This window comes from Ursus maritimus, unplaced genomic scaffold (genome assembly GCF_017311325.1).
Source record: "Ursus maritimus isolate PB19 unplaced genomic scaffold, ASM1731132v1 scaffold_29, whole genome shotgun sequence".
Taxonomy (NCBI): domain Eukaryota; kingdom Metazoa; phylum Chordata; class Mammalia; order Carnivora; family Ursidae; genus Ursus; species Ursus maritimus.
In genome coordinates this window covers 14,809,657-14,817,373 of record NW_024425452.1, presented here as the reverse complement: position 1 = coordinate 14,817,373, position 7,717 = coordinate 14,809,657, and the positions used below count along the sequence as shown (strand labels likewise).

The following is a 7,717-nucleotide window of genomic DNA, read 5'->3' as shown; positions in this document are numbered from 1 at the left end:
CTTCCGCGTTGGCACTGCACCAGAGACCACTGTAAAATCTCCTGGCCATCAACAATATACTTTTTTGCTGGTTATGAAGAAAGAGGAGGGGACAGGAGGGAATGTGTGCGTTTTGAGCGTGACAGATCATTATTCCCTCACACTCCCTAAAATATTTCTCCTCAAAATATTTACAAGCCAATCTCCAGCTTCCTTTATCTGCCAGTTCCCTAAATCTGAAATTGCCTCTCTCCTCAAACGCTCTGAATGAGTCAAGGTTTGACGGTAAACGCATGGATGCAGAAGGATCTACAGTGCCCATTTCTCGGCTGAGAAATAGTACCTCGTTTGGGGTGTAACAGTTCACGTCTGCAGACCGGAGCGTTCCACTGGGGAGCGCTCCCACTTTAGAGGGGCTTGGAGAAGGTGGGCCTCCCGTGCCTGGAAAACCCCAATTCCCAGGGAAGGCCCTTCCCGGTGTTCACGCTTCAGCGTGCGAGGAACCCCCCCGCAAGCAATAGCTCACCCGGCTGCATCCTCCAAAGCCCCAACCTCGGGGCGGGGCGCGGGGAGGTGGGAGGTGGGGGTAGCACCGCCTGCAGGCTCCCGCCAGCGCCTCACGGTTTTCCCCCTGGCTCCTTGGCGCCCCCTGTCGCCGGGCTCCCCAGCAATTCGGCCCAGGGAGGCTGGATAGGTGGAAGCCCCGGGTGTCGGGGAGCGGAGAGGCGCCGGCTCTGTGCACCCGCGGACCGCGCGGACTGGCGGGCGGCCCCGCGGGAGGGCGCTGGGCACTCAGGCCCGGGCGCAGCCCGCGGCCGCCGCCGAAGCCGCCGCAGCCATGTCCGCGCGCCCGCGTTGCCGCAGCCCGGTCGTGATGTCATCAGGCGAGCCCCCGCCGCGGCGCCCCATTCCCGCCCCCCGCGGGCCGCCGCCGCTGCAGCCCGGGCGCCGCGTCCCCGCCCCGACCCACGTGCGCCCGGCTTCTGGGATGCCGAGGCCGGCGGCGACCGCAAGAGGATGCGCGGGACCCGGGTGGCCACAGCGGCAGTGCTGCTCCTCCCAGCCCGCCGCGTCCCCGGCGGGGCTGCGCCCGGGGGCTGCGCACGGACGGGGCGGGGGCGCGGGCGCCTGGGGAGGGAGGGGAGAGGCTCCCCGCCGCCAAGTCCCTGCCTCGTCGCCGTCTGCTGAGTCATGGCAAGCGCTCCCCGCAGCCCTGGATCACTCTCATAGCGCGGCTGGCGCGGGGTGCGCAGCCATTGGGCTGGACGCGGGGCCGCGAGCGCCGGGCATGACGCGCTGAGCCGCGCTCGCCCGTGCCCGCCGCTTCTTAGTGCGCCCGGCACGGGTGCCTGTGCCGCCGCCCTCCAGCCCCGCCGCCGCCAAGCCGCCCCCGCCTCGCCCGCACCATGATCGCCGCGGCTTTCCTCGTCTTGCTGAGACCCTACAGCATACAATGTGCCCTCTTCCTCTTGTTGCTTCTGCTGGGCACCATCGCCACCATCGTCTTCTTTTGCTGCTGGCACCGCAGGCTCCAGAAAGGGAGGCATCCGATGAAATCGGTCTTTTCGGGTCGTTCAAGGAGCCGAGGTAAGACACGCCGCGACGGGTTTCTTCGGGCTAGGAGGAACATTTGAGCCAATTTGGAGAGTGAAGCGGAGCTCGTTTCCGCGCTGCGGTCCCTACCCCCATCGTTGCCCACTCCGCAAGCCTAGTACGTTTGTGTTTAACGTCCCTTGCCCTTTTTGCCCTCACCGCCTTCCCCCGGTCTCCCGGGTTGGGATAACCACGGGGATGTCCAGAGCTGGGAGGGGAGGCACGGACGCAAATTCTAAGTGTCAGTTTGCTAAAGCCCTAAGGGTAATAGCGGAATCCGGGGCTGCGGCATCCTCCCTTCACCCATCCATCGCTGGAGCTTAGGGGTAAGAAAGTAAGGCATGGAGAGTTCGGGGCTCCCCAACTCTCCCAGAACTTTCCCTGAAACTTCTGGCGGAGAACTCACCTAGAGACCAATGGCCTAGTAATCTCCCCGCCCTAGAGTGCGTCCCCACCGAAATCAAGGCGTCTGGAATGTGCCTTCCCACCCCTTGTCCCTCATTAGTCATTAGTAACTCGGCAGGTGAAGAACAAGGAGTTAAATGAAGTCTCGTTTTTCTCTTTTCTCCCCAGATGCTGTTATGAGATCCCACCACTTTCGCTCTGAGGTAATTTATTTAGCGCGCACGCTCAAGGTCAGAAGAAGTTCTCTTTCCTGAGTACCAATATTAATCATATGCGTGTTAAGAAGCCAGTAGGGCATTGAATGGCGATCATGCTGCCCCCAGGCCGAAAGTGACGTTTCTTTTTAAGCAATTCCCTAACAGTACTGCCTAGCAAACGAAAGGTGTTCACAAATTTCTTGTGTAGCGGAGCCGTTGTACCAGAGGTGTAAAGACAGCCCCCCAAAGCGCTACAGACCTTAGGAAACTTAGCCACGGGTGGATCTCAGCTTCGTTTACTGTAATTTGCCGGGGGAAGCTGTCTGGGTGCAGTCAGCCGGCTGTAGTGGTTCCCTTGGACTTGAATAGCTGACGACAGAGAAGAGCTCTTAGGAAGTTAGTGCAGAGCAATTTGATCCATATGCATTTCATTTTAGGCTCTCAAGTTTACCTTCATATTCGCCCATAAAGCTGTCCGTGTTTTACTGGGGCCATCTGAGGATTTTTGCAAAGTGATGGTAGTGATCTGGTTTTATCTGATCGTGTGTGCTGGTCTTTGCTCTGGGAATGTGGACCATACCTCCATGAGCGGCTGATGTGGGTGCAGGGATGACGGTGGACTGCTGTGAGACTGAGCCCCGCTGAAGGTAGAACAAAACAAAAGCACAAGCTCTCTCTGGCCCAGCGTTCCTTAATGAGTTTCCAGGCCAACCCGCATTTAGTGTGAGATAATTTTCTCTTTTTAGGAGTGTTTCACACAGCCAGACTGGCAGGTTACTGGTAACAATGCTTAATGCGGTTTACTCATTTCAGTGAAGACTTCATAGTTAGACACCATCCATTTCCTTACCATTTACCTGAGAAGTTATTTCACATTTCATTTCACTAGTTAATCAGATGTTTTATTGCACCCTAGATGTTTTATTGGACTCTGGTTGCTTGAAAGCTTTAACTGCATTATTATAACATCATTATAATGTTGTACCGGGAGTAATTCTACTGCATGAAAGCCCTGGAGGGTGCGAACTCTGTGCCCAATTTAGGATACTTAAGAGAAAAAATGAACCAGTCAGATAATCAAGAGGTTCCATTTCTTTCTTTACACTAACTAGCTGTGTGGTTCTGGGAAACTTTCTTAACTTCTCAGCACCTCAGTTTCCCTATCTGAAAAGTAGAACGAGTAGTACCTTGCAGAGTTATAGTGGGAGGGGAGATTTACAAGTAATTATGTGAAAAAACACACTTAGTTCATAGTAAATATTTAGTACTGGGTAGCAATCATTACATCTTGTAAAATTGAATTTAAAAATGTGGAAAAATCAAAATCTTTGCACAATTTAAAGTCTTAATTGAGCTAATTAATTAAAATTTATGGGAGACAACATAAACTGTGTCTATTATGAAGCAGCATTTTTGGATATCCAATTAATAGACTAACTCCTTTAGATGTGACAAAAAATAATGGCCAGGGTGCAAACATAAAAATTTAGGATTTTGATTTTAAAAAGAGATTCCCAGCTCCATACACATAAGTGGTAGAATCAAGATAATCCTTTTATGGATTGTTATATTAGCCATTAGGCATTTCAGCTAAAATACAAACCAAAAATTGAGATAGGAGTATGTCTTACTCAGGACGAATGCTTAACTCAGAGATAACTGAGCTTGCATTTGGTTAGGAAAGCTGGGAGCAGTTGTTTAATGCTTTAACTCATTTCACAAGATTCCTAGTCCAGTTTGACGTCTTGTCTGTACTTCACATTTGCCCCATCTGGTAGCCTGTGAGCTCCTTGAGGACATGAATCATGTCTCTTGTTTAGGGCTGTATCCCTACTGCCTGGTGTATAGTGGGTTCTTAATAAATACTTATTGAATGAATGAAAAATTTCTCCGTGTGTGCCAGTTCCCGGAACTGGGCAAATAGAACTCAGAGTTGGGCAAAAAAGAAAAATGCACATTCTCAGGACATTGCTTGGAATTCAACATTTGCTGAATCTCTTTCTAGCTTTTAAAAATTGCCCTGGTGTTTGTATTAAAAATATAAGCCACTAATTATAACAAAATGGATTTAGTTAGAGTATTTTTTTCCTCAGTGTGCCTCACTGAGCATGCTGAGTCTTGATCTCGGGGCCATGAGTTTGGGCCCCATGTTGGGTGTCAAGCTACTTAAAAAAAAGGAAAAAAATATTTTTTTCTCAGGAAATTAAATACAATATTGGCTTAATTTGTTGAGGGGCTACCTGTGTTCCTTTATGTACCACATTTCTTTGATAAACTACTCAAAGAATGTTATTTTATAAGTGAAAATCCTGAGACTGTGTTGTATGAAAATGTCACATTTCCTCACTGTTTTCTTCACTAGTAAAATATTTTTATATTTTACCACAAATAAAACATTTTCCCTTGAGGAAAACACTGGAAATTATTTTTTCTTCTCCCTTTTTCTCAAAATGCCATTTATTGAAGGATTTTCTCCTTGAGAAATATCTCTGAATTTTTTGGATTCCAGCATTTAAAAAAATTAGAATTTGAGCAGCATAATGGATATTCTTGTTGCTTTTTAGTACTAGCTGCTGCAAAATATTTCTCAAAAAAAAGTGTTTTGATTTTTAACAAGTCATAATCATATTGAACTAAGAAGTTAGTGTCTTCCTAGTTCCAATCTCAGTAAGTAGATACTTCACTTTCAGCATTTCCATAGTGGTCAAATGAGGAAAATGAATTCAGGACGTGCTGACTCATTTTGAAATGTGAAAGAGCTTTGGGAAAGCCCTTGAACATGTGGAGAAGTTTGTTAGCCCTGTGCTGCTTTCCCTGGCAGAGGATATTGCTTCTGCTACCTACACTCTCAGGAAGGAGTCCAACTGGACTGGAAATTTCAGGATGTTCCTTCCCAGGTAGTCAGAGAATTACTTGTGCAGGGAGGGAAGACTATGGCATCAGAACCCACTTTGCTTTCTGAAGAAAGTTACATCTCTTGTCTGAGGAGCTCCAGCTTTGTTTTCTTCACAAAGTATATACTAAACACAGTTCTTCAGCATGTAGCAGTTTCTTCCTCATGAAGCTGCAACTAAATAATATCCATGTTTATAAGATGTTTTGGAACCGTAACCACCTACCAGCCCTTTTGATTTTGACATACTTGTCAATTCATCTTTACTGGCTTAATAGTCCTCTCAATTTTAATAATAGCATGTAGAACATGAAATGATTAACCCAGCCAGCAAGGGCTGAAGCTCTAACTCCGGCTCACTGACAGTTATGAAGACCCAGTGAGATAGATAGAAATACGTGTTTTCTGTAGGAATATAAAGAACTTGTGTAGTTTCTTTGTTGTTGTTCTTTTGTTTTTTGTCATAAACAGCTACAGAAGAGAAGTGACTTCACACTGAAGTAGGACACAGTTTAGAAAGCAGGTGTTCAATCTGGGTATCTAAGAAGGGATTCTTTTCCTGAGCATTTATGTTTTATACTGTGCCTTTACACAATGGTTAACTGTTACCCTGGATTCCTGTGGTGAAAATCGGGCAGTGACAATCCTGATTTTAAGGAAATTTCAGAAAGTGATACGGGTAATTGAGGTGCCATTAGATTTCAAGCAAGCGTCTTGGGAGTACGTCAATGAAGACAATTATAATGCCCTTTGAGACTACCCAGAGTGAGCAGTGGTAAATGATCCCTATTCATCAGCTCAGTGGAATAAGGGAAACCTTGTTTCACATAAGGAGGGGGAAGAGTGTGTTGTGTGTCTATCAGGATTTGAGTAAATCTCTTCACTTCCCGTTTCAGGTAAAGGAACCAAAAGAGTTAAGTTAAGCAGTTCCCAAAGAGCCACATAGCAAGATAAGGACTGAGTAAGACAAGAACTCCCTGGCTACATTTTGTCTGCACTGTGGTGTTTAACTGTGTCACTCATAGCTCAGGGAATAATATGCCCAACATTCTCAATGAAAGGGACAAGCTAAGTTGAGTGAATTGTTAGTGGACACTTCTTACAAAGCAGAATAGATTAATCCTTTAGGCTTTTCCAGTGATTATCCAAGTTATCCTAGATGAAAGGATGTTCCACATAAACTCTCTTGGCCTCATTATATTCCCAGGGTGAACCTTTATCAAACCATGCAAGAACAGTCAGCAAAATAACCATATTTCATAACTTCTCATTAAATGTGTATATTTCGTTGAAAATTATCCAATTTAGTGGATTAGAGAAAATGATAGTTGATTATTTAGCTTTTGTAATTGGGTTATCTTTATAAATAAATTCTTTGCCTAGAGTTAAATTCTAGGTCTAAATTAATTTATCCTAATTAAATCAGTCATAAATTGAACTCTACACATGATATGGTATTCATTTATCTTCATTCAATTATTTTCAAAACAAACAAATTTACTTTTTCGTTCTGTACAATGTGTAATGTTAGATAGTAGGGCTAACAGAAGGTCTGAGGTATAGCCCCTGCCCTTGACGATTACTTCTAGGTCATTTCCAATATCAGTGCTGAAATATTATAGTTGCTGGTTTCTTCTGTTACCGTAACTGAACTGCTGTGCCATTTTCAACTATGAATCACAAATGTGCCAAGAGCATTGAAGGCCAGGGTATACAAGTATGGCCAATACATTTGTAAAAAAGACAAATTCACCCTGTTCACAGAGCTTTATTATGCCAGCATCATCACTACCATATAATTTATCCTTACTTTAGCTACATGGCAACAAAACAGAGTGCTAAAAGAAAAAAAAAAAAGAAGGAAGAAGAGAAACCCACTTTTTTTCCCCCATGCAATCTAAGCCAATTAAATGCAATCTAGATGAAAGTTGAAATAAGAGCTTTTCCAGAGAGTTTGAATCTTTGTGTAATCTTAAGGCTCAAGAATGACTCTTTTTTGAGATTTGGTTTTTAAAATAGATCTAGGCTAATTGAAAGTCTTGGTTTAATGAAAGGAATATAAGAATAGAGTTTGAATCCTGATTTTGGGTTCCAGCTCTGCACTAACTATGTGATCTTGGTCAAGTTCTTAGTGTCTCTGAGACTTAGAGTTGGTGTTCACTGGTAACATGAAGGTGGTCACTGAAGGCCCTTCCAGAAATAACAGGCTGTGTTTGTGCTGTGTGCAAAGCATCATGCTAAAAAGACATCATGTAAAACATGATTCCTGTCTTCTAGGAGATTAAGGCAGGTAAAGATGAAGATATAATTAACAAAAATACCAAGTAATATATATATATTTTTAAAGATTTTGTTTATTTATTTGACAGAGAGACAGCCAGCGAGAGAGGGAACACAAGCAGGGGGAGTGGGAGAAGAAGAAGCAGGCTCCCAGCAGAGCAGGGAGCCGGATGCGGGGCTCAATCCCAGGACCCTGGGATCACGCCCTGAGCCGAAGGCAGACACTTAACGACTGAGCCACCCAGGTGCCCCCCAAGTAACAAATTATGTATAGAAAAGGAATGGTTGGGAGGCGCCTGGGTGGCTCAGTCAGTTAAGCATCTGCCTTCAGCTCAGGTCATGATCCCAGGGTCCTGGGATCGAGTCCCAC

The 7,717-nt window shown here is 45.7% G+C and overlaps 1 protein-coding gene across 2 annotated transcripts in view; it reads right to left on the bottom strand.

The window, feature by feature from the left end:
- BEND6 (BEN domain containing 6) overlaps positions 1 to 576 on the bottom strand; it is a 43,484-nt gene extending 42,908 nt beyond the window's left edge. For both annotated transcript variants that reach the window (XM_008691753.2, XM_008691754.2), the window contains exon 1: positions 506 to 576. The gene's annotated coding sequence lies outside the window, so the exon portion shown is untranslated. The remainder of the gene's footprint in view (positions 1 to 505) is intronic.
- Between the last annotated feature and the right edge of the window lie 7,141 nt (positions 577 to 7,717).